Source organism: Heterocephalus glaber, unplaced genomic scaffold (genome assembly GCF_053883595.1).
Source record: "Heterocephalus glaber isolate CG9 unplaced genomic scaffold, H.glaber_assembly_v1.0 deba00001610, whole genome shotgun sequence".
NCBI lineage: Eukaryota > Metazoa > Chordata > Mammalia > Rodentia > Bathyergidae > Heterocephalus > Heterocephalus glaber.
The window spans coordinates 5,292,641-5,320,325 of record NW_028258381.1 but is presented as its reverse complement, the minus strand read 5'-3'; positions in this window follow the sequence as shown (position 1 = coordinate 5,320,325).

Below are 27,685 nucleotides of genomic sequence, written 5' to 3'. Positions count from 1 at the left end.
TTGCACTGTGAACACCCAGGAGGTGATAGGGCCACAATTGCTGGCACTGAGCAGGTCCTGTCATTCTGTCCACCCCAGGTGACCATGACCTGTGGACAGGCTCTAAAATATCAAAGCCAGGATGGGCTTCGGCTCAGTTAATCGTAAAATCTCCCCCTTCAAGAGTCCAGTGCGGCATTTCTTCTCTAAACATTGTCTTTTCTATTCCGATGCCTTTCCTCCCTTTTGCTCCTGCCCTTTAAAAACAAATAGTAAAAATACTTTAAAAAACTCAAACGGCATCTTGATGCTGTGCTGTTCAGGGCATAACTTATTTTTCACACACCAAATTGTATATTCTAAAAAGGTAAAATGGTCCATCTAAAAGACTTCATATTTGAAAATATAGTAACTATATTTCCCATCTTGATTGTCCCTGTGGTAGGAAGGAAAAATATACTGAAATTGACATTCAGTCACCTAGGTATTATCCCCTCTGTGATAGATGTGGAGTAAGAGAATCCAGAGTGATTTAAGTAACTTTCTGAAATTTTACTGTTCATATACTCTTGAGGAAATTTTTGAACTACCATATGCTTCAGTTTTCTTATTTGTAAAATCCAAATATTAATAAGGCCAAGCTAGCAGATTTATTATGAAGATAAAAGAAGTCATTAGTAGAAATACTTTGCATAGTGCTTGGATCATAGTAAGTGATGAATACAAAATGTTGTTATGATTAAAATTTTAGTAATTGCCTTTGCTGGGATTTTATCCCAAATCTGTGACTGTTGTGGCATACCCCTTGGAAGTAACATTCTGTCAAAGTGTAACATTAGGGTGGCAGCTTCATATCTGCTTCCAACAACATGGGCAAGAATAATAAGCATAGGTCACTAGCACTGCTGGAGCTGAGCAGCCTGAGGGGTGTGGAGCACAAGGGCAGGAGCAGGTGCTGTGAGACCCATGGAGGGCACAGCACTTCTCTGAGGTGTCAGGGCTTCAGGGTCTGTGTGTGTGTGGCCCTCTTGTGATGATCAAGGAGGATCCCTGCCTGCTGTCACTGAGCCTGGATGGGGGGCAGTGGGCACTAGGTGTGCCCAGCAGCCCAGTGGGGCACATGGGAAGCCACAGACTGGGTCCCACAACCACCTGCCCAGGACACACTCCTGTACTATGCTTCCCTTGTTCTACCTCTGCCTGACTTACTGTTCTGAGTCCCTTTCTTGTTCCCCCAAGACCCGCAGGCCCTGGGATGGGATCACGAGAGGAGGAGATGCTGTGTGTGCAGCTGCCCAAAGTCCAGAGTCCCTGGGCTCTGCTATCACCCAGCAGGTGTAGTGGGTGGAAAAGTCAGGGTCGCATCAGTGCAGTGCCTTTTTCTACTTCTCTTCCTTTCTTTCCTATCCCTTTGTCATCCATCCACCTCTCCTTTTCCTGTCCCTGTCCTCCCTTTTCCCTCCCACCAACCCAGCTGGCTTTGTGCTGCACATGGCTGGCTTGGGGACTGCTCTGTGCTCCCAGTCCCTTGTTGGCCCAGGGAGAAGCCAGTAGTCCAGGGATGGCTGATCTGTTGACATCCAGACCAACCTTGAACCAACAGGCTGGTGCTCTTGTTCCAGGATCTGGGGTTGAGGGTAGCAGGAACCCCTGTTCTTGGCATATAGTGGCCTCAGGAAGCTTTGAGGACCAGATGCTCTCAGAGGACTTGGTGGTCAGAACCAAGTCTTTAGGTCAAGCTGTAGAGCATCCCAGGGCCTAGCCCAAGCTTCGGGTCCCTGTGTGAGTCGGGCTCACCTGGATATTTGGGAGGTGAGTGTGGATCTTCCTGTCTCTCCAGATCCAGGTGGGTACTGAGCATGTAGAATTGGCTGATAGGGGACAGGCAGAATTGCATCTGGCCAAGGAGCCCTGGAAGGTGTGCCAGAGCATCCAGCTGGGCCTTCAGATCTGGACCACATTGATAGAAATTTAAATAAAGGTGCACTAGCCTACTTAGGTCATGGGACACAAGGTTCCCCAGTAGGGCCACCCATCCCTGTCCCAGTCCCAAGACCAGATCCTCCCTTTGGCCAACCATTGTCTGTGTTATGAGGCCTGGAGGTGATGTCGTGGCCTGCTGCTGGCTTGTCCCTGAGTCCTCAGGATCTGAACACCAGCTGGACCAGGGAGGTCCTAGGGGACCCTTGTGTATAATGCACCCATGGGATGTGCCTCTGCCCCAGCTCTTGGGCCTCAGGTGAGGAAGTCTTCTGAAGCTGTCTTTGTTTCCGTTGGTTAAAGGCCAGGTAGTTGCCAGGCTGCCCCTGGTGCCTTCTCTGCCTGCCCACTGGTGCCAGAGTCACCGTGCATAGCCCTCAAGACACAGGCTGATAAGGCCATTGGGGTGGGGGTGGGTAGTGTCTGCAGTCAGCAGAGGGGTGGGCAGTGTTCTGAGGGGCTGTTGAGAGGGGGAGCCACCCATGTATTTCCCTCCTAGGCCACACTGGTACTGGGATCGTGATGTGTACAGCAGACAATATTAGATAAGTATATTTGAAAGCCCTTACTAACCCTCTCCCACCCAGCCCTCTTCACACCAGCACAACTTTCAAAGAGCCTTGGGGAAGGTATAAGGTGGAGAAAGACCAGGACCTTTCTTTGAGAGAGGAAGTATAGAGGGAGGGGCGTATCCAACTGTCACTTCCAGGCTGACCTCAGAGCCTGAATCCTGGGACCAGAGGAGCCAGCAGTTCTGGTCACACTGCTAGAACTGAGGATCAAAGGCCTGAACAGAGGTACAAAGGCAGGTGTGGGAGACTGAGGCCTCCTTGAGGAGATTTGCCTGAGCACTGTGTTCACTTTCTATTCCATTACTCAGTCCTCCCTGCGTGTTGGTAGTGGGAGTTCCTTGTGTCCCCCAAGGGTGAGCTGATGCTGAGGATCTCAGGCAGTCAGCGCACAGCAAGCTGTGTGTGTGTCTGCACTGGGCTGTGCACAGAGCCAAGTGCTATGACATTGCACATTCCTATGACGCCAGGATTAGCCACAGAGATCCCATCAGCCTGTGTATAGCTTCAGGACAGGGGAGGCTCTGTGCATCAGGCTTGCATCTGCCTGAAGGATCCTTGCCTGCCAGGTAGAGGGTCTCAGTCTGTCTGGCTTTGCTTGACTTGCCTGTTCTATGTTTCTGCATTTGTCAAAGTTTCATTCCTCTTTTTGGTGTTTATAATTTGAATATTTTAAATTTAATACCATAGAACTGTAATGTTTGTAATTTGTTACATGATTTTTATTAGTACATGATTGCAGTACATGATGATTTAATTCATGGTGAAGTTGGTACGTTTAATGTGTAAAGTGCAAATTGAGCCATACCTGGGTGCATTATGGTGGGAGCTATAGAGCATAGATTGCTCTCAAAGTTGCTTCTATGGAGCACATGCTCCCTGTCCACAGCCATTGCCACCTCGGGTCCAGAATGTCTGGATGATCCTTTCTTCATGGCAAGTGCAGTTGGTAGTGGTGCAGTGTGAGAGCCCAACAGCATCTGGCCAGGATCGGGGGATGAGTGTGTGCAGTCAGGGAGGGGGCCTAGGAGTACCCGATGCAGGTCATGAGCTGTGGGATGTTTGTGGAGACTGATAAAATGGTTCCTGCGGCTTTCATGGGCACAGGCTCAGGCATGGGGCTGTGTGCAGCTCCTATAGATTGGGAAGGATTTGGGGGGACAGAGCGGAACAGGTCTCACTGGGACAGGCTTGTCCTCCTCACTGCCCAGCTGACCCTGCTGAAAGGTGGAAAGAAGGAGGGTCTGAGCATATCAGGCCAGTATGGGAGGGAGGTCATGGCAGACCCTGCAGTCACCACCCAGACTGGGCGGCACTAGAATGATGGTTACACTGGCCTCTCAGGGAGATGCACCCCACTGGTAGAGTCCACACTCCTCACCAGAGATACCAAACCACCTCAAGTCCTAAAGGTGGAAATCCTGGCATAGAGGTCCATTTTGGAGTTTGTGTTTCAAAAATCCTTAGAGAAGCCAGTTGAGGTGGTGCAGATCTGTAATCCCAGGACTGAGGGAGCAGTACAATCCCTGGGAGGCTAAAGCAAGCAGATTAGAAGTTTGAGTCCGGGCTGGGTAAATCAGCTACTTAGTGAGATTCTGTAACAAAACTAAAATAAAAAATTAAATGAGCTGGTGATGTAGCTCACTGAGAAAGTCCTAGGTTCAATCCCCAGTTTTAAAAACCAATTACTGATTTGTATAGTACCTAGGTCAAGAGTCCTGCAGTGTCCATGGGGCAAAATTGGACCAATCATCCCTTGGAACCTTGAGCCCCTGGTATCCAGGATGCTCTGAGACTTCATATTTTAAAAATAAAATTCAAGCAAAATCTAGAGAATGATTTTTCTTCACCCAGGAGAAGTGGGGCTGTGGTGTCCTGGCCCATGGTCTTCTGAAACTCATGAGTCCTTTCCCAGATTATGTGGACAGGGAAAAATCTGATTGCACTGATGTGAAAAACTTAGAATAGGTGAATTACAGGGATATAATAGGAGTGGTGGCCCGGGACTAGGTGCAGGAGAGAGGGGAGGAACCACTTGATGGTACAGCACTGATTAAAATGCCCTGGACCTCGACAGAGGTGTCAGGTTCACAACACTGAGCAGGCACTTCATGGCACCAGGCTGGTCTTTTTAAACCACAGTAAAATGTAAAATTTTATTTAAAAATAACCCTATCATGTACATAAATCCAGAAAATAAGTGGAAAAGTAAAGAAGAAAACATGAGCAACAGTAATAGAGGGGAGTGGCAGGTGTGGGGCAGGACCTGGCCCCAGGGGGAGGCCAGGAGCTGACACTTGCTGAGGAGCCACCAGGACCCCCCCCCCATTGTACAGCTGGAGGAGAAGGGCTTCCTGGTGCTTGCTCTGGCTGTGGTGCCAGAGCTGGGGAGGGAGCTGCAGGTGGAGCTGGCACAGGCTCTGCAGCTGGAACTTCAGCTTTGACTGGAACTCCTCTTGCAGTTGAAAGAGAAGAAAAGTTCACCAACTGTTCATGTTTCTTCCTGGGGCACAACCTTCCCACTGCCTGTCAGAGAGCTCTGTGCAGGAAGCCTCGCCCAGAAAGTCCCTCCAGACTGCATCAGCCTGCTGACTGCTGAGTGTCACAAGGTTACTGAGACACCCAGCTCCAGAACACTCTCTCTGTGTCCAAATGCCCCTTCCTCTCCACATGCCCATAGGCTCACACCACAGTCCCCCTCACCCTTGGGCTCTGCCTCAGTCAGCTAGGCATGCTCCAGCTGGGCCAGGAGAAGTTTGGCAGTGTTATGTGCCTGGGAGTGCAGCTCCAGCAAGGAGTCAAGGACAGAGGACATGGAGCTGGGGAAGGCAGGTAGGAGGCAGAGTGAGAGGTCTGGCCCTTCCACACTGCCTGCCCAGCAAACACGCAGGGAAGGACCAGTGAGCCTCCTGCCCAGTCTGCGCATGCTCCAGCCCCACCCTTTCCCACCCCTAGTAGAGCAGTCCTGGCCCAAGCAGCCCTGAGAGCCTGACAGAAAGGCTCAGTGGGAGGGAATCTTTGTTCAGTGGTGTGACTTCCTCTGTCTTCTTCAGGGCAGCCGGACACAGTGTCTCCTTGCCTGTCCCCACTGTCAGCTCCATGAGGACAGAGTCTAGTCTCTGCTGTGTGATTGTACTCAAGGGCACAGGGCTGCTGCTCTATAACTATCTGAGAAGTGAGGACAGTAGGCATCTCTGCTGCCTTGCCTCTCCTCAGGCTTTAGGGTATGTAGTGCTGTGTTGCCTGGTGTCTGTGCCTCCTCTGGACTCCCTTTGCACTGCTGTGAATCCACATCTAGGGAGGAAAGGAGGGGCTTCGTCTACTGTAATTTGAGTAATACCTGCTCTGATTGTGACTGTGTAGACACCAAATATCACTGAAACTCAAGAGGGGAGTGATTGGATCTGCTGTGGATATTGGTTCATGATCATTACCTGGAAAAGTGTCTGCACATAGTTTGTCTTCATGTATGTTCATAAAGTGATGTAGCCACCTGCTCTTGCATGATGTCTGAGTGGTCCTGGGTCCTTTGCACACCCCAAGGTTTCCTGCTCTGGGAACACTGTGAAGCCAATAGAGTGATTCTGCAAACTTTACAGTGACCAGCACAGTTATCCCTAAGTGCAGGGCTCAGTCAGGGGGATTCACAGCTTTGCAGAGGGCATGGAAGATCATCTGTGGGAATCAGCAGGGCTGCCTTAGCTGATCTTCCATGAGAGGAAGGCCACGATCAACCCTTATAATAGAGACCCCATTCCATCACACAGTCACAATGTGAGCTTCATTTTCTCAGAACTCCATTGATCAGAGTTGCAAGTGAGGCTGAGAGGGGCTTGCACCTTCCCAAGACTTGGAGCCATAGTGGCCAAGTCCACTTTGCTGCTGAGAACAGAACTCACCTTCCCAGCATCCCCTCCTGTGGGGAGGAAATGCAGACCCTTCTGGGGTCCGGGAAGGAGGGCCCATTGATGGGTCAGCTGTCCAGGAAGGCCTGCCCTGGGGCCTCCCTCAGGGTGTCCGGCATGCCTGCCTGTGCTGTCCTCGCTGTGCAGACCTCTGACAGGCTCTGGGCCACCTGGTTTCCAGTCTGACGGAATAGTGGGGAGACATGGAATTGGAATCCCACCCATGACTCATTGGGAGGGATGGAGGATTAAGCCTTGATCAAACTCTGAATTGTCCATAGTGGCTCCTACCAGGAGGGCACAGGAGGATCCTCATATTAGAGTTAAATTTCAGAAGAGACAACTAGAAATACAAGCATTTCAGCCCAGCTTGTTAGCTGAGGAAAGGTTGTATGCAACTCTGTACATTAAGAGCAACATCCCATGGGTCCTGAGACCCCTCCCAGGGTAGAGATGAGGAATTGGCCACATGGGTGCCTGGGCCAGGAGTTACAGTGAGGTGAAATGGCTGAATGGAATCATGGCAGGATTGAAGTGGCACCTTGTCCACATCCCTTTCTTGGGTCTCCTCCAGCATGTGGATGGTGACCTTGCCCCTGGCCAAGGTGGAGGCTGAGCAGAGAGGATGTGGATCTTGGTGACATGGGACTCAGATACCTTTGGGAGCAGGACCCTGGCCCATTGTTAGCAAGCCCTGCAGGCAGGAGGTGAAGGTGTTGTCTGTCCTCGAGGGGCCTCTCTGTCCCCCTGTGGCCTCAGGACAGTGTCCCCTCTGCTCACACACACCCTGGGCCTGAGCTGGCACCTGTTATTTTGGCCAAGTGTCTGTCACAGGCACATGGCACACAAGCCCCAGTGACAGCTCCAACCCAATGTCCTGATGTCCTATGTGCAGCTGTGGTGGAACAGTGTCCAGCAGCTGACAGGCAGCATGAGGCTCTGCCTTGTCACAGTTTGTGCTGTTTTTGCCCCAGGTAACCCTGTGCTCCCCAAACACAAACAGCTCTGTCACAGGCTTCTACCCCAGGAGGACAGGAGATGGCTTAGGAGGCTGTGGATCATCCCTGGACAGTGGCCTTCTCCTGCCAGCCCTGTCATGGCTGAGATGTGAGAGGACCCCAGGCTCCCAGCCTCCCAGCACCTGCTCCTGCCCAGGAGGAGCTTCTCCCCAACCCTGTCCTCCCACCCCCCACACAGAGGGTGAAGACCCAGGGTGGGAGTGGTGCAGGGGACTCACAGTGGTGGGCAGGCCTAAATGTTCTTGTCCTGGACTCAGTGTCTCAGAGCACCTGGTGGCCAGGCCCAGGGAGCCTCTCATCTCAGGACCTGAGGTCTCTGGGTGTGGTGAGCCCTGCCCTGTGCTGCCCATGAGGACTGGGTGGTTCCTGGTGAGTGGCCTGTGGCATCTGAACTTAGTCATCCATCCCCTCATTCCCAAGTGCTTTCCCTGTGTGGGATCCTGAGGCTGTGGCCTGGAGGCCTGGGAAAGCAGCACAGCATGTTCGCTGCTGACTCTCTCCAGCCAAGTGACTGTTAGGCAGCCTTAGTGAGGCTGTGGTGCCCAGTGACTGTAGGGTTCCAGGTTCTGTTGGGACTTGTCACCAAGGAAGTGAGGTCATGTGCTGGGGTCCATAAGCAGAGCCTCCCCTTCCGAGAAGAAGACCCTATGACCCCTTCCTTTATTTTTATATTTATTTTGGCAGAAAAATATACTGTTTTATTTCATGTCTATATCATTCCAGAAGTATTTTACAGTCATGGAGCTTTGAAAACAATTAATATTATCGGTACATTTTAGATACACATACTGATCACAGTTCTTCATAGGGAATGTGTCTCTCTACATAATATGTATTGATTCCCTTTTCCCCAGCCCTCTACCCTCTCTTTAACTCTTCTTCTTCTCCTTATTTACACAAGCTTTGCTTCCATATTTTCTTTCTATTCTTTTTTCCTTGTCCCTTATTCACTTTCCCCCTCTCACCTCCCTCATTCTCTTTTCTATTTGGACATTTTCTTTCCACTTCCTAATATCTCTTATACATTTTGGACCTCTCTTACCCTTTTGGTTTCTCACACCAGGGATCAAGGCAATATTTTAAAATGCGTGTTTGTTTAATTTCAATACCGAGCACCACTCCCCCCCCACCCTGAGTGCAGCAGAGCTGACACCGAACCAGCACAGAGCAGGTGAACCTCCAGGCCTTGGGTAGCACAACCCCAATACACAAAGAAGCAGAGCCTTGCTCATGTAGAGGAGTTGAGACTCTCAGTCCTGCTTACCACAGCCACCTGAAGGCAGTGGAGTAGACCCACCACACCCCCAGAGGGAGTGGGTAAGGACGTGTGCCCCTTGGGCCTCCACAGCACCTCCCCTGAAGGCCAAGGACCAGAGCCCCTAGAGCATGGTGTACATGAGTCTCTAGGCCCTGGGTACCACAGCCCCCAAATCCCGAGGAACAGAGCCCTGCAAGTGCCAAGGATGTGATCTGCAGTGGGGCCATCAGCACCCCCCACCCCGCTCCGAAGGCTGTGAAGAGCCATTAACTGGATCCATTCCAAACAATTGCAGGGGTTATATGGGACATTGTTCTCAGCTCCAGAAGGTAGAGCAGAGGTCAACAGCAGAAACAGGGTCTCTCTGAAACTCTTTGATGAAAATATTGTAGGGATTAGCAGTAAGGTTTAAGGGTAGGGTTGGATATTAGGATTAGGGTTTATGTTAGGTTACACTTTAGCGGTAGGGTGCAGGTTAGAGACAGAGCTAGTATTGGGCTTAGCATTGAATTTGCATTGGTAGTGGGTTGAACTTTGTGTTGGTGTTAGATGTTAGGGGTTGTGATTACTATTGGGTTTTAGTTTCAGTGTTATGTACAGGATAGTATTAGGGTTTCAGCTGAGGGTACTGTTTAATTTTTACTATTTGAGTAAGTGGTTTGGGTGAAGTTTTGAATTGGGTATAAGGATTGGAGTGTAGGTTAGATTAGGTTTTAGTCTTCAGGGAGGCAGTAGGGTTATGATTGGGGTTACAATCCCCGTTGGATTTGCGTTGGTGTTTGTGTTGAGGTTGTGGTCAGTGTTAAGTTTTAAGGATTAGGATTCAAGTTTGTAGTTAGAGTTAACAAATATGTTTAGCATTTATGCTTAGGATGATTGTATTTCATTTGGGGGTCAGGGTCTGCACAAGAGGGTTTTGGTGATGTTTAGTGGTAGAATGAGGATTAGGGTGAGCATTATGGTTGAGGCTTATGGTTTGGGGTTAGGGTCAGGGTGAGTTTCTGAGCTAGAATTTGTTGTTCTCTGTGTTGGTTTCCATTAGAGTTAGATGTAATGTTATGGTTAGCCTTTCTATTTGCATTGTGTTCAGGAATAAGGTTTAAGATTCGGGTTGGTTCAGTGAGTTAGTGTAGGGATTATGATTTAGGGTTGGGATCAGGTTGAAGGTTTAGGTTTTAGTTCAGGGTGAGATTGATGGGTCAGTGTGAAGGGTAAGATTAGGATATCAGGGAGTGCTATCTACAACAACGAATTTGGGAGGGTCCTTCCTTTTCAATTTTATGAATATCTTGGGAATTTGGGGTTTTAGTTCTTACATGGCCTTTGTTCTTACTAACTTAGCTTCAATGGTGTTGACTTGCAGTTTATTCTTTGTGATCTCTGTCAGTCCACCATCTCTTTTGGCCTGAGCCTAGGTAATTTGGTAAGGTACACATCATACATACTTCCTGTGGTTCAGTCTCAGCACCAGTAACTGTTTCCCAATGGCCTCTAGGGCTCCAAGTTGTGTTTGTTCTGTTTTCAAGTAACTGAGGTCACTTCCTGGGTTCCCCTCTACAACCTGCTTCTATGAAGTCACCTGACACTGTTGACTGCCCCTTCCCAACCTGCCTTATGCAAACTGGACATATTCACCCCAGCGTACCCTGTGCTACTATCTGCATGCATGCCTGAATGTACCCAACTCCCGTTGGGCAGAGACAGTTGGCTTGAGAACCAGTATGGGCCTATTCATATGTTCAAAAATTAGAGTGAGCTTTGGCTGAGGGTCATGTTGAATGATTTACCTTCTGGGCAGTATTATGTTTGAAATCTTTTTAGGGCTAGGGCAAGCTTGAGGTTAAGGTGCCCTAGCTGGGCTCTGCTCATTGGCACTCAGGGGCCATGGTATGGAGCCCCGAGGGGCTCACCTCTACAGTGCTTGCATGGGGTGGGGTGTTCTGTGGTCCCAGGTTGTAGGATCGATTCCATGGTGGCCCCAGACACTCACCTCCCCAGCACCTGGAGGTGCTGCTACAGAGGCCACTGAGCCTCATCCTCAGTGCTTTGGGCTGCTCTACTCCTCTGTGCAGGATGGCAGCATGAGCACGTATAGTACTGAGTCCTGAAGAAACTCACCTCCTCCACGATCTGGTCCCTGAAATAAATCATAAACCTTATCCTAACTTGAAAACCGCAACACTCTACAACACTCTATGTGAACCATGATTGTGACCCTCAAGCCACACACCAACCCTAATTCCTAATGTTGAACCTCTCTCTGACACTTATATGCAAGCTAAACACAAGGATGACCCTTATCCTATCACCAATTCTCACCTTAACTCTCAAACTGAACCCAATCCTCACCATCACCTAAACCTTCACTCTCACCCTGACAGTGTCCTTAAGGGCTAAGATTACAATTAGTCACACTCAAATATGATTTCATTATCATGGCGCTCTGCAATGAAAATAAAACAGGATGGACACTAAGCAAGCTTACCTGTAAAATTATCAACAACTATTAGACCTCTCCCTAACACGAACCCTTAAAAAACAGATAAGACTAACCATGACATTAACATAAAAGTCTCAACCTAACCTGACCCCAGTTTTCTATGGCAACTAACTACAATAACCACACAAACCTAACTCAAGGCCTTAACCTCAAGCTTGCCCTAGCACTAAAAAGAATTCAAATATAATATTTCCCAGATGCTAAATGCTTCAACATAACCCTCAGCCAAAGCTCACTCTAATTTTTGAACAGAGTCCCTAAAGCTTAACAATGAATAGGCCCTTACTGGTTCTTAAGCCAACTGTCCCTGGCCAATGGTAGTTGAGTACATTCAGGCCTGCATGCAGGTAGTAGCACAGGGAATGTTGGGGTGAATGTGTCCAATTTGCATAAGGCAGGTTGGGAAGGGGCAGTCAACAGTGTCAGGTGACTTCATAGAAACAGGTTGAAGAGGGGAACTCAGAGAGTGACCTCATTTCCTTGACAATGGAATGAACACAACTTGGAGCCCTGAAGGCTGATGGGAAGCAGGTACTCACACAGAGAGTGAACCACAGGAAGTATGTATGATGTGTTGCTTCTCAAGTTACCTAGCCTCAGTCCAAAAGAAACAGTGGAGTAAGAGAGATCTCCAAGAATAAACTGCAAGTCAACACCATTGAGACTAAGTAAGAACAAATGCCATGGAAAAACTAAACCCCCAAATTCCCCAGATGTTCATAAAATTGAAAAAGAAGGGCCCTCCCACATTTGTAGTTGTAGATAGCACTCACTCGTACCTTAATCTTAACCTTCACACTAACCTATCAATCTATCCCTGAACTATACCCTAAACCTTTAACCTGATCCCAACCCTACATCATAACCCTAACACGCATTGAAACAACCCGAATTTTAAACTCAATTCCTGAACACAACTCTAATAGGCTAACCATAACATTACATCTAACTGTAATGCAAATCACTGTAAACTAACTCTAACCCTGAAACTCACCCTGACCCTATCCTCAAACCCTAAGCCTGAACCCTAACTCGCACCCTAATCCTCATCCTACCAGTAAACATCACCAAAACCCTCTTGAGCTCACCCTAACACCCAAACCCAATACTCACACTCATCCTTAGCCTAAATGCTAAACATCTTTGTTAACTCTAATTACAAACTTGAATCCTGATCCTTAAAACTTAACACTGAAAAAAGAAGAAAAAAACCAACACTGACCACAACCTCAACACAAACACCAATCAAATTCCAATGGGGATCACAACCCGAATTGTAACCCTACTGCCTCCCTGAAGCCTAAAACCTAACCTAACATACACCCCAATCTTTATACCCAATCCTAAACTTTACCCTAACAACTAAACCCAATAGTACAAATTAAAGAGTACCTTAAGCTGAAACCAACCGTAATACGATCCTGTACATAACACTAAAACTAAAGCCCAATGTTAATCACAACCCCTAACATCTAACACCAACACCAAGTTCAAGCTCACTGCCAACCCAAATTCAATGCTAAAGCCAATCCTAGCCATGTCTCTAACCCATACCCTACCTCTAAAACCTAATTTAACATAAACCCTAATCCTAATATGCAACCCTACCCTTAAACCGTACTGCTAATCCCTACAATATTTTCATCAAAGAGTTTCAGAGAGACTCTCTTTCTGCTATTGACCCCTGCTGTACCTTCTGGAGCTGAGCACAATGTCCCATATAACCCCTGCAATTGTTTGGAAAGGATTCAGGTAATGGCTCCACACAGCCTATGGAAGGGTGTGTGTGGGGGGTGCCGGTGGCTCCAGTTTGGCTCACCTCCTTAGCACTAGGAGCCTTCTGCTCCTCGGAGTTTTAGGACTGTGGTACCCAAGGCCTAAACACTCATGTTCACCATGCTATAGTTCTCTGCTACTTGGCCTTCAGGGGAGGTGCTGTGGAGGCACAAGAGGCTCAACTCCTTGACCCCTCTCTCTGGGGTGGAGGTGAGTTGGCGCCACCTCCTTCAGCTGGCTGTGGTAAACAGTACCAAGAGGCTCAAATCCTCCACACTAGAGACGCTCTGCTTCTTGGTGTATGTGGGCTGTGGTACCCAGGGCCTGGAGGCTCACCTGCTCTCCACTGGCTAGAGTCAGGTCTCTTGCACATGAGGGTAGTACTCAGGAAGCCTGAGAAGTTCACCTCTATAGCGCACTGGGGTGGGGGTGGGTCTGCTACTGGGACCTCCTGGAGGCCGTGGTACACATGGCCAAGGGGCTCACCTCCTCAGCCCTAGCAGGGCACTGCTCATTGACACTCAGGGACCATGGTATGGAGTGCCCAGTGGCTCACCTCCACAGCACTTGCATGGGGTGGGGTGTTCTGTTGTCCTCCATTGTAGGATCGATTCCATGGTGGCCCCAGACACCTCCCCAGCACCTAGAGGTGCTGCTACAGAGGCCGCTGAGCCTCACCTCCTAGGTGCTGTGGGCTGCTCTGCTCCTCTGTGCAGGATGGCTGCATGAGCAGGTATGGTACTGAGTCCCGAAGAAGCTCACCTCCTCTGCGATCTGGTCCCTACAATAAATCATAAACCTTATCCTGACTTGAAAACTGCAACACTCTACATGAACCAGTATTGTGACCCTCCAGCCACACACCAACCCTAACCCCTAATGTTGATCCTCTTCTGACACTTATATGCACGCTAAACACAACAATGCCCCTTACCCTTAAACCAATTCTCACCTTTACCCTCAAACTGAACCCAATACTCACCATCACCTTATCCTTCAACCTCACCCTGACAGTGTCCCTAAGGCCTAAGTTTACAATTAGTCACACTCAAATATGATTACATTATCACCGTGCTCTGTGATGAAAATAATACAGGCCGTGGGCACTAAGCAAGCTTACCTATAAAATTATAAATCAACAACTAATTGGGCTGAGGATTTAGCTCAGTGTTTCCACTGCCTGCCTCGCAAGCTGAGGACCTGGGTTTGATCCATGGTACTAAAAAAGAAAAAAGAAAAATCAACAACTAATAGACCTCTCCCTAACACGAACCCTTAAAAGACACATAAGCCTAATCATGACATTAACATAAATGTCTCAACCTAACCTGACCCCAGTTTTCTACAGCAACTCACTGTGATAACCACACAAACCTGACTCAAGGCCTTACCCTCAAGCTTGCCCTAGCCCTAAAAAGAGTCCAAACATAATATTGCCCAGAAGGTAAAACCTTCTGCATAACCCTCAGCCAAAGCTCACTCTAATTTTTGAACATAGTCCTTAAACCTTAACAATGAGTAGGCCCATACTAGTTCTTAATCCAACTGTCTCTCCCCAAGGGTAGTTGGGTATATTCAGGCCTGCATGCAGATAGTAGCACAGGGCAAGTTGGGGTGTATGTGTCCAATTTGCATAAGGCTGGTTGGGAAGGGGCAGTCAACAGTGTCAGATGACTTCATAGCAGCAGGTTTGAGAGGGGAACACAGGAAGTGACCTCACTTCCTTGACAAGGGAACAAACACAACTTGGAGCCCCGGAGGCCGTCTGGAAACAGTTACTCGTACTGATACTGAACCACAGGAAGTATGTATGATATGTATCTTACCAAATTACCCGGGCTCAGGCCAAAAGAGACGGTGGAGAAAGAACACAAAGAATAAACTGCAAGTCAACACCATTGAGACTAAGAAAGAATGAATGCCATGGAAGAACTAAAACCCCAAATTCCCCAGATATTAATAAACTTGAAAAGGAAGGACTCTCCCAAATTTGTAATTGTAGATAGCACTCACTGGTACCCTAATCTTAAACTTCACACTAACCCATCAATCTATCCCTGAACTAAAACCTAAACCTTCAACCTGATCCCAACCCTAAATTATAACCCTAACACTAACCCGCTGAACCAACCCAAATCTTAATTCCTGAACACAACTCTAATAGAAAGGCTAACCATAACATTACATCTAACTCTAACGCATAGCAAAAGAAACTGGTACACATGGTAATTGAACAACACATTTCTGAATAACCAATGGGTCACAGAGGAAATTAAAGAAGAAATCAGACAGTTCCTTCAATTAAGTGACAATGACAATACAACATGTCAGAATCTATGGGACACAATGAAAGCAGTCTTATGAGGGAAATTCATAGCACTGAATGCACATATTAGGAAAACAGAGCAAGCCCAATTAAACAACCTGATGCTGAACCTCAAGCTTCTAGAAAAAGAAGAACAGGACAACCCCAAAGCTCATACATGGGAGGAAATTAAAAGATCAGAGCAGAAATCAATTCAATGGAGACTAAGAGAGTGATACAAAAAAATCAATGAAGCCAAGAGTTGGTTCTCTGAAAGAATAAACAAAATTGACAAACCCTTAGCCAACCTTATCAGAAAAAGGACAGAAATGCCCCAAATCCATGCAATTCAGAATGAAAAGGGTGAAATTACAACAGATCCAGCAGAAATCCAGAAGATCATCAATACCTACTTCCAGAACCTATATACACCAATAAGATGGAAAACATAGAAGAAATGGACAGATTCCTAGATACATATGAATTACCACAGTTGAATGAAGAAGACCTAAAAATTCTAAACAACCCAAAATTAATCAATTAAATTGAAAATGTAATGAAAAAATTACCAACTAAGTAAACCTCAGGCCCTGATGGCTTCACTGCTGAATTCTACAAGACATTTAGAGAGGAACTACTGCCACTACTGTTTAAACTCTTCAATGAAATTGAAAGGGAATCAATACTCCCAAATTCATTCCTGGAAGGAAGCTTCACCTTAATCCTCAAAGCAGAGAAAGACCCAACCAAAAGAAGAACTATAGGCCAATCTCACTAATGAACATAGATGGAAAAATCCTTAATAAAATACTGGCAAATAGAATGCAGAAAATCATCAAGGAGATCATACACCCTGACCAATTGGGATTCATCCCAGAGATACAGGGATGGTTCAACATGTGAAAATCAGTCAATGTAATACACTATATCATTAGAGCCAAGGAAAAATACCATATGATTATCTCCATAGATGCAGAAAAAGCATTTGACAAAATCCAACATGCATTTATGATAAAAACCCTACAAAAAATTGGAATAGATGTTCTCTACCTCAAACTGATAAAAGTCATCTATGAAAAACCACTAGCCAGTATCTTACTAAATGCTCAAAAACTGAAATCCTTCACACTAAAATCAGGAACAAGACAAGGATGTCCACTATCACCACTCCTGTTCATTATTGTTTTGGAAACATTAGCCATGGCAATTAGACAAGAGAAAGAAATAAAAGGAATAAAGATAGGAAATAAGTCAAATTGTCGTTATTTGCAGATCACATGATACTCTAAATAGAAGACTCCAAGAACTCCACCAAAAGTCTTGTAGACTTAATAACCAATTCAGTGAAGTACCTGGATACAAGGAAAATGGAAACAAAGTTTTTGTAAATAGGGAAGGGTGGAGGGGTGAAGGAAGTACAGGGAATGGGGAAAAAGTAAGAACCAAGATACATCATGTAAAGGTATAAGTTCCCAATAAGAAATGTAAATGTATTGTATACCTAAAATGTACCAATAAAAGAATTTTTTTTAAAAGTTCTTTTTTTCACTTCTGGAATGTGGTCTGGGAACCAATTTCTCAGGTTAAAATATGGCTATCTGTCTTTTTGGTTTCTCTATAAACTGATAGAAGGGCCACGCAATCTCACTATATCCTACTCTCTAAAGGTGACAAAAGCCTATAATTTCTAGAAATCTCCTTAGCCATTTTAGAGTCTTGGGCTGTGGAAATGAAAGAATTGGTTTAATTCTTTCTTCACCCCCATCTTTGGGTTTCCTTAGATATAGTATTTTATCTCAAGGCTGCAAACTTTTGCCTTAGATCTAGAAACATTATTACCCCTGTCAGAAAATTCAGCAGAGCACAGGTATCTTGGCTAGAAAGCTCTTCTCAGGTGACACATAACATTATACTATCTACATATTGCAAGACTGTGACTGGGGGAAAACTATAGTATTTTATTTTATCAAATCAGGATCTAGGGATGTCCTCATCTTTTTTCCTGATGAATAGTTGACAGTTTAAATTAACTGAAGGGCTTAGTTTTCATGTATCTTAGACCTTCAAGAATACATGTCTGAAAATGTCTTCTATTTAATCTCCTATCTGATTGGCAGGCCAGTGGTTGTCTTGTATAGGAACTGCTTGAGTTCCAGTAAGAACCAGTTGTTTCCCTGGCTGCCTGTCTTTTGAGCTTCCAAAATTGAGATAATATTTTTCTCTATATGTAGCAGCAGCTTGTAATACTACTTGTCTGTCATTAGAAATCAGTGTTTGATTTAAGAGCAACAGTACATCTTTCTAATCTAGTCCATAGGTCTGAGTACATTCTCCAAAGGCCTCAATGTATATATCAGGATCACCTGAAAACTTCCTTAAGTCTCATTTGATCTGTCTTAGATCACTGAGTGAAAAAGACACATGAACACAGGTAGTCCCGTATTTGCCATTTACTTCCTGGAAGGGATATTGTCTTTGAGGGACCTGAATTTAGCTAAGGATAGATATAGCCTCATAGAGATTAATTATTGGTGGCCTGAAAATTCCATCCACAGCATCTGGCAGTTAGGGCAAGGAGTAGCCTCAGGCTTAGAGGTACTGAGTGCCTTAAGGGTGAGGTGTCTTTCATTTTTCTATGGCCCACATTTACATTTGAACACAAGCAAGAATTACTTAATGTAAAGAAAATCTCAACATCAGATGATCTGACCATTTTTCTCTCTTACAGTATGATTCTCATTGTGAGATAGCATCATAATACTTTCCTCTGTGTACTTGGCTTTAGGAGGTAGGGACACCATACTCTGATGTAGAGAAATAATATATTCCAAAGGAGTATGAGGTTCAGATATGGAGTTCCTAATCTGAAACAAGAGAAACAAATACAGTGTCCCATAAGTCTCTGCTTGATTCATTTGGCCCCTAGGGTGTTTCCAGGGCATACCCCAAGGTTTATACCACTCCAGGGTAGGTAGCTACCATCTGGAGAAAGAACCAGAAAATAAAACCAGACTGGACTATCTATCATTTACCAGCGCGCTATCTCATCTTCCTCAGGGAACTCATATCCTTACTCCAGTAGGTACTCTCAAAGCACAAGTTACAATTGACTTCAGCCATAACTAAGTCATGTTTAGAGAAGTAAGCATTGCTAGCAAACCAAGAGATTTAAACCATTGCTTTTTAGTTCCTTGAAAGAGAGAGGAAAATAGGTCAACAGTCAAATTAGGGCACTTTTCCCTCAAAAGAGATCACCTCCAGAGATGGTAAGTCAGAGATTCTGCCCTAGGCCCTAGGGTAGGGAAAGCTTTGAGACATTTCTGTTGTCTATCCAGTCATTTAAGCAACTTTTTAAAGCAGCAATACAAGGCTACTCCTTTAAGGTACATTTTAAATTCACTAAGTATTTGAAACTCATATGTCCTCCTAGCAGCCACAATTGACAGAGTAAAGGCAGTCTTATCAACTTCCTATGCACACATGAATGAATAGAAAACTTGGCTAAAATAGTCCCATATTCTAGTTAGCATGTGAAAACATAAATGCAACTTACTGATTGTTATTTTCCCTAGTGCAAGACAAAACAGTTGTTGCGAGTTGCCTTAGTCTGACTTTCTGGAAGGAGGAACCATCTGACTGCAAGGGATTTTCAAATGAACTCCCAAAAGTTGGAGAAAAGTTTAAGGGGAGTTTCTAACTCACTAGCAGAGAGAAAAAGTCCAAATAAAGCTCAAGCTGGTTAAACATCCAGAAATCATCATATAGCATTTTATAAGTCCACAGTCAATGTTCCAAAGTCCATAACCTATCAGAAAAGGCATTTTTCTCCCTTACACACATAAATGATGAAGACCATGCCTAGGTGGGAGAAAAGGTTCAGGTAGTTTTTATTCTATCAAAGATTTGTTTTGTACATTTGTCTGGAGGTCTGTCTTATAAGTAATAGAGAAAGCAGTCCAAACCTGTACCTCAGTTCTTAATGGAGGCTTAAGAAAGGGCTCTGATGGCATCATTTCAGATCACTCTGAGACAGAGGATATTTGATGATCATTGACAGAGTTCCCTTTCACCTCACTGAGGAGTCCAGATAGGGACAAGATGTGGAGATATTCTGCTGATTACCTGGATGGGTTGTTGGGAGCTAGTTTCTTCTGAGGGACCTTTGGGTATCTGCCAGAGAATAGCCCTGGCCATGACTCCTCAGTTGTCACCTCAGTTTCTGCTAGTTCCATGGAATCAGAGATGTTTCTGAAAGTAACCCAATGTTCCACCCACCATTGGCATCAATGGGAGTGGGGATTCACCAGAGGGCAATTGGAGAAACCTATCCTCTGCTTTGAGAGTGGCAGCTGCCCTAAAGGCAATTACTGGCTGGCAGAGTAGCCACTGTTTGGCATTCTATAAGGGATGGATAAAAGCCTGAACTGTTTATCTGAGACAATTTTATAAGAGACTCATTTTACAACATTTTAAAGCAACTAAGTCCCAATGCAACATATACAAAACAAGAATAAAATGTAATTTTAACAAGACGATGCATAAGAAAAAATGAATTTTGCATATATTTAAAACACACAGCTTAAAATTAAGACACTTTTGAAACAAAAGCTGAAACAAAGGCCAGAATTTATGAAACAAAAACCAGAATCTATGAAACAAACAGTCAGAGCCTATAAAATGAAAACTATGAAGCAGAAAGATCAAAGTTAGAACCTATGGAACAAAAGCAAACTATTACCTCTGACGAGTAATCTCAGTGGAAGACCTCCAAAATGATATAGGGGGAAGAGATGTAACTCCCAAACCTACTAGATATCTGAAATGTGAGTTCGTGTTCTCTAAAATTGAAGAATGAATTCTAGGAAAAATGGAGGTTAAGAGTAGGAAAAATTTATTGGGAGAAAGAAAGCTTCTGCCTAAGAGAGACAGAAGGGGGACCAGAGAGTGGGTTGCACTGGGTTGTTTGAATTTTTAGGTCTTCTTCATTCAACTTTGGTAATTAATATGTATCTAGGAATTCGTCCATTTTTTTCTGTGTTTTCCATCTTATTGGCATATAGATTCTCAATTTTGTTTATTCTTTCAAAGAATCAACTCTTCATTGATTTTTTGTGTCTTTCTCTTAGTCTCCAAGGCATTGATTTCTGCTCTGATCTTTATAATTTCCTCCCTTGTATGACCTTTGGGTTTGTCCAGCTCTTCTTTTTCTAGAAGCTTGAGGTTCAGCATTAGGTTGTTTATTTGAGCTCACTCTATTTTTCTAATATGAGTATTTACTGCTATGAATTTCCCTTGTAAGACTGCTTTCATTGTGTCCCATAGATTCCAATATGTTGTATTGGCATTGTAATTTTGTTGTAGGTACTGTCTGATTTCTTCTTTAATTTCCTCTTGACCCATTGGTTATTTGGAAGTGTATTGTGCAGTTTCAATGCATTTATGAAATTATTGCAGTTTCTTTTGCTATTGATTGCCAATTTCATCACACTATGGTCTGATAATATATAGGGGATAACTTTACTTCCTTTGCATTTACTTAAACATGTTCTATGAGCAAGTATGTGGTCTATTTTGGAGAATGACCCATGTGCAGCTGAAAAGAATGTGTATTCTGATTTTTTGGGTAGAATACTCTGTAAACAACTGTTAAGTCCATTTGTTCAAGAGCTTGATTGACTTATAGTTTTTCATTGTTTATTTTGTTCAAGTTAATGTATTCATGACAGTGGGGTACTGAGGTCCCCTACTACTATTATATTAGTGCTTATTTGATTTTTCATGTCCATTAGAGTTTGTTTTATATGGTTGGGTGCACTAGTATTTGGTGCATACATATTTATTATTATAATCTCTTCCTCTTGGATTTTTCCCTTTACAAGGATGTAGTGTCCTTTGTCTCTGTTGATTAGTGTTCGTTTGAAATCAGTTTGATCTGCACAGAGAATAGATACTCCTGCCTTTTTTCAGGTTCCTGTTGCATGGAGTATTGTTTTCCACCCTTCAACTTTCAGTCTATGAGATTCTTTTTTAATTAAGTGTGTTTCTTGTATACAGAATATTGTTGGATCTTGCATCTTGACCCATTCTGTCAGTCTATATCTTTTGATTGGTGAATTGAGACCATTAACATTGATGGTTATAATTCATATGTATTGACTTATCCTTGTCATGACTTTTTCTTTTTGTCTGTTTCTCCCCCTTTGCATTTCATTTCTTTGTTGTTGTTGTTGCTGTTGTTGTTTGTTTTTTGGTACCTAGGATTGAACTCAGGACCTCATGGCTTGTGAGGCAGGTGGCTGCATCACTGAGCTAAATCCCTGGCCAGCCCTGCATTTAATTTCTTGTTGTGCCCAATGGATTCATTCTTCTGAGCTTCCTGGGGTTATTATCTTCATTGTCTTTTCCTAGGATATTGTTTAACATTTTTTGGAATACTGCTTTGGTATTCTTGAAGTTTCTCAGGTGCTCTTTGTCATGAAAGTATCTTATTTTTCCACCAATTTTGAGAGATAGTTTTGCAGGGAACATCAATCTGGGTTGCAGATTGTTTTCTTTTAGGGCTTGAAATAATTCATTCCAAGTTCTTCTTGCCTTGAGGGTTTGTATTGAGAAGTCTGCTGTAATTTTGATGGACTTTTCTTTGTATGTGATTTGTTTCTTTTCTCTAACTGCTTGTAGAATTTTGTTCTTCTGTTGGGTTTATGGAATCTGAACTATTATGTGCCTAGATGTAGATTTTTTTTATAATGGCTAGTTGGAGTCCTCTATGCCTCACTTATATGCATGCCAAGTTCTTTTCCTCTGCTTGGGAAGTTTTCTGTACTTCTGTGAACAGTTTTTTAAAATGTCATTTGCACTCTCTCCTGTTTCTTCATTGACTCCTATAAGTCTTATGTTTTCTTCTTTGGATCTTCTTTGCCTGGGATCTAGCAGCTGCTGGATTGATTTCTAGTTTTCCCTTACTGTTTTTAAGAATGTTTCTTTTCTTGGTCACTAATTGCAATCCTGTCTTCTATATCTGATATTCTGTCCTCACATTGGCTCATTCTATTGCATAAACTTTCAATGGAGTTTTTAATCTCCTGGATATCTCTTTCATCTGCTTTATGGATTACATTTATATCCTATGCTGGGATTCCATCATGTTTCTCAGTCCTCTATTTTTTTTAATCTGTGTCTGCTCTAGAGTTATTATGTCTTGCACTATGGACACAATCTCTGTTGTTATCTGAGAAATTATTTCTGATTTCCTTTTTTCCTGATCCTATTTTGTTGTTAGTTCAGGGGTTTCAGGAGGTTGAGTATCAGATTGTTCCATCTCATTGCCCTTTGGGATTGCCTTAAGTAATCTGGAATTCTGGTTTTGAGACTTGTTTACATGTCCTCATTTCAACAGATGCAGCCCTCTGTGCCTTTGTTGAAGTGACCTTTTGCTTTCTTAGTGGTCTTCAATTCTCAGCAAGCCACTGACAGGCCTTTTCTCTGCTGCTCACCATTGTGCCTATTCCTGGGTTCATAATGGTGGCCTTCTGGATCCCTGCACTGCTCCTATTTTCAGGGAAGCACTCTGGCTAGGGCCTGTGCACACTTGGGATGGTATCTGGGCATGCCTCTGGCTGAGACCTATTCCCCTGCATAGCTTTTGTCTGGGAGAGCCTTTGGCTGGGGGCTGTGTACCTCAGTCACTGGTGTTTGAATGGGCTTCTGGCTGATGTCTGCAGTCACTTACCAATGGTATCTAGGTGGGCCTCTGTGTGTTGCTTGCCCACCTGTGTAGCTCTTTTCCTTGGCTGGGGCATGTGGGCCCAAGCTTCTGGTTCCTGGGGCCCTTGCTGGGACCTATGAGCACCCACACTGCTCTGGTCCATTCAGGCTTCTTACTGGGGTCTGTGTGCACTTATTGATGGTATCTGGGTGGGACTCTGGCTGTTGCTTGTGTGCCTGCACAGCTGTTTTCAGGGTGAGGTCCTGGCAGGGACCTGGACACACCCACAACACTGTGGTCCACATGAGCTTCTTGCTGGGATCTGTGCACACTAACTGATGGTATCTGGGCAGGCCTCTTGGTGTGGCTTCTGCACCTGTGCAACTCTTTTCCAGGTGGGTCTTTGGCTGGGCCCTGTGGGCACAAGGTGCTAGAGTCTTGGCAGGGCCCTGGCTGGGATCTGCAAGCACCCATGTCACTCTGGTCCATGCAGGCTTCTCACTGGGATCTGTGTGCACTTCTAGCTTTTTTTCCTGATCGCTGCTAATTGGAATTCTCTATGCCTCACTTATCTGTATGGCTAATTCTTTTCCCATGCTTGGGAAGTTTTCTGGTATTACTTCTGTGAACATGTTTTTATATTCTTTGTGCTATCTTCTGATTTTTCATTCATTCTGATTCACCTTATGTTATTCTTTGCATTATCTAGCATCTGTTAGATTGATTTTTCATAGTCCTTTGGTATTTTTAAGAAGTCTTTCATTTGATGATTACTACCTTAAACCCATTTCTAGATTTGATAGTCTATTTTCACATTTGTTGATTTTGCTCCATATACTTTCAATAGACTTTTTAAACACCTGGATATCTGTTTGAATCTGTTTTGTGGATTCCAGTTTTTTCTATGTTGAGCATTCATGGTTTCCATCACTCTCCTAAGCTCCTGTATTTTTAAAATCTGTATCCCAGATTCACTAACCATGTCCTTCATTGTTATCATCATCTCTTTAGTTATCTGTGTAACCTATTTTTGATTTGTTTTTCTCTAGAGACTCATTCACTTGGTTTGTTACTTCCACTGCTACCATTTTAGAACATTCAGCTGAGAGGTTTTTGAGTCCCTTGGATTTGCTTTGGGTGAGATGGGGGTCTGAGTTTGCATTTTCTTTCTGTGTTTTCTCATTTTCAAAATTTGTTCTCTATGCCAATGCTTGTTAATTGCTTGTGGTAGGTAGCTTCATTACTAGTATTGAGATCTCTTTAGGAAATGACTACTCTTCAGAGATGTCATCTAGGTGTAGCTGGATTTTGGCTTTTGAGATCCCAGCTCTTCAATTTATTAGGAATGAGAGGTTCCTGCCTACTTGGCCTAGTACCTAGTTCTCTGGACTGGAATATGATATTATGTATAACCTGCAGACAGTCTAAGTATTTTCATGCAAAGAGGAACAACTGAGCCCAACACCTGAGTCACTTTGGCTAAAGCAGTACACTCAGTAATTACAGTAGAATCAGGTACAGTGCAGAAAATGATAAACTGTGATTTCTGTTAATTTGCTACCTTTAACAATAGGTACAAGGTTTGTAGTTATACCACCCAATCTAAAATAAATAAGAAAATTATATACAGTAAACATCACCTCAATAGAGCAATTTTAGCTTCAGGGGATAAAATTTAAAAGGGATAAGAGGGAAATATAGAAATAAAAGAAGATAAAGCTATTTGAAGAAAAGGCTGAAGGACAAAGGAAGTTTTAAGCTTTGAGAAACTGGTGATGAAGACAGGAGGGAGAAAGAAAGAAAAAGCAACAAAAAACAACAAAACAAAAGGAAACTAAAACCAATGTTCAGACTCATGATAAAAAGAAACGAGCAAAAAACACAAAGAAAAAAGTGAGAAAAAAATTTCTCTGTGATATCAATCCTGTGGTTATCTTCTGGTGTCTACAGTTTTATGGTAGTTTCCATTTCAGGGTAGGTCTTTGTTGTCACTGGTAAACAAAGAAGGCAGACAGAGCTCAGATCCGTGCCACATGATCCCAGCAAACCTACAATAGGAATAGTGCAAGGTGCCAATTCTGGTGCTTTTAACTCTTCAGAAATTCAGGCTGATCCTGGCCTCAGGTTGTTGGGTTGGGGTCTAAATTTCTCAGCCTATAACACTCTGTGTGTCTCTTGCCAGTCTGACCTTGGCTCCCTGACCCTGGGTGTCTCCTGTAGTTGTCCCTTACCCAATCACTGAGAGCCCTGAAATGAAGCCAACCCATAGCTGTTCCAAGTCCCAGGTTTAGTTGGCCTCTCTCTAAAATGGTATCTAGCCAAGCATCCTCCCCAGGGGACATGGCAGATATGTGCATTGGAGTTACTTACAAATTGTTATAGCTCACAGCATCCACTGTTCTTATCCACTGGTGGGTTTCACCCTGGAGTCCTTTGGAGTCACTGGGCCTCACTGTGTCTATATATTCAAGCTTCCTCTTTCATACTGCAAGCCAGGAGCCCGGGAGAAAGTGCAATTTTCCACTACCCTTTTCTGCATTGAGGTCTGGGTTTTCACTTTTTCTATAGACTTCAATTTTCCCTTTAGATCCTTCCTGGGCCCCAGGGATCAAGCTCCCTCCTTTTCTTCTCAAGTTGTTATATTCCAGTGTCTGGATTCTGAATCTCAGACAGGTTGATTTATTGCTGTTTACTGCTCCACCATCTTGCCAGAAGCCTCCTCACATATATTCTTTCAAACCTACTCTTTTATCAGCTCTCCTCTCATTATAAAAGTATCAACAGAGTTCAATTTATTTTACTTTCATTTGTCATTTGTTTTCTTCTTGTCTTAGTTACTTTTCACATTTCTAGGAAAAAATTCAAACACTTAAAGGAGGAAAGGTTTATTTCAACTCACATTTTGTAGAGGTTTCAGTCTATAGTCAGCTTGCCCCATGGTAGGGTGGCATGGCAGAGGGGCATTGCAGAAGAGCATCACAGAGGAGAAACTGTCCGTGGCAAAACAGTGTAAGCAGAAGGCAGCAAAGCAGTGAATTAGCAAGCAGCAGCAACAGCCTGCATCTCACTTTTATCCCTTCCAGGCTACCCACACTTTGGGTGATACTATCCACACCCAGGTTGGCCCTTCCCATTATCCACACCCAGAACTATGCCAAATCAATAAGTGAACTAATTTAGTAATTATACACTCTTAATCCCAGTATCACACACTTTATCCCAGCATCACACACCATAGATCCAGAGACTTCTGAAAAGCCCTACCTATGATCACATGAGGCTTTGGGGGATATCTTTATATAAGTCCTAATAGTCCTTTTCTTTCTGATATACCTTAATGCAAGTGAATAGAGCTTGGCTGGCTGGCTGGAAAAGTAAGCATGATCTGTGAATTACAAAATCCTAGGACACATGCACAGAACAGATTCCAAAGCCCTACATATGGACTTCTAGTGAGAACTCTCACAGGTTTTTTATAGGACAGCCTCAAGCTGACATGATTGAGGAGTAGAAAATAGAAAAAAGAAATTCCTCACTGAGCCCTTGACTACTGTGTTGTTTCACAGAAGTCCATTATCATTCTGCAGAGTATACTTATTTCCTTAGTTTTACCTGGCTTAAACTTGTTCTGCAGAAGCTTTCTTTTTCCACCTTTAATAAATGTAAAACTTTGCTATCATTTGAACTTGTCTGACCAGGACAGAAAGGACCTATAAACTACCTCTAGATGGAGACTCTAGCACCCTAAAACCTAGTAACATATTTGGCACAGCCAGCCAGGAGGAGGTAAGGCCCTTCTCTCTCTCTCTCAAATTTATGAACTCAAGCCATGAAGGGGTCTTCTTTCTTTTTCTTTCTGTACCCTAGCCTGGGGACACAGCAACATTTCTCATGGTGCCAGGAACAGTTTCCCAGTGTGTCCCACCATGTGTGAGGGGGCAAGGGAAATGCATGGCCTCTGTGTTTTTCCCAGCTGGTAAGAGGCCCATAGGTCCACTTCATGTTTATCTTCCTTTTTCTTTTTCTCTTTCCTGTTTCTGGTCACTCACTGTGGGTATGAATCAGAAAAGAGTAGCCAGAAAGCCTGTTATTAACCCAGTTGCAGAACATATTTTTTAGGTTTCATGTGTGTGACCTAGAGTTTATTTAGTATGCCTTTTTGTCCTCATGTTTTTGTTCGGTATGACACTTTGCTCAGCTTTCTTACTCTTTTGAGAAAACTAGCTATTAGTAACTTGGTCTCCTGATTTAATATTCATTTACCCCAGGTTTCCCCTTTTGTGCTCAAAATCTGATTTGTGCTTTAACCCTAGATGACCTTTTATCTCTCAGTATCATACATGAGTTGCTTTCTCAGGGACTTCTTTCATCCCAGATCACCTCTCTGCAATGATTGGTAGCCATTTTTGTTGCACCCAGTGAGAAAGAACCAACTAGAGACCAATATTAAGTTCACACAGGAGTTTATTACTGGCCAGGGTCCCAAGTGGGGGAGATTAACATATTTTATACACCTTTGGGGCCAGCAGTTTCTAGGCCCTCCTATGGGATAGAACTAGCAAAGCAAGCAAAAGGTACAGGAGCAGAACATCCTGTCATTAGAACATTTGTAAAACAATAGTTGATTAATTGTTTCTAAGAGACTCTCTAAGGGGGAAGTTTCTAAGCTTCCTCCTTCTGAGTTCATCT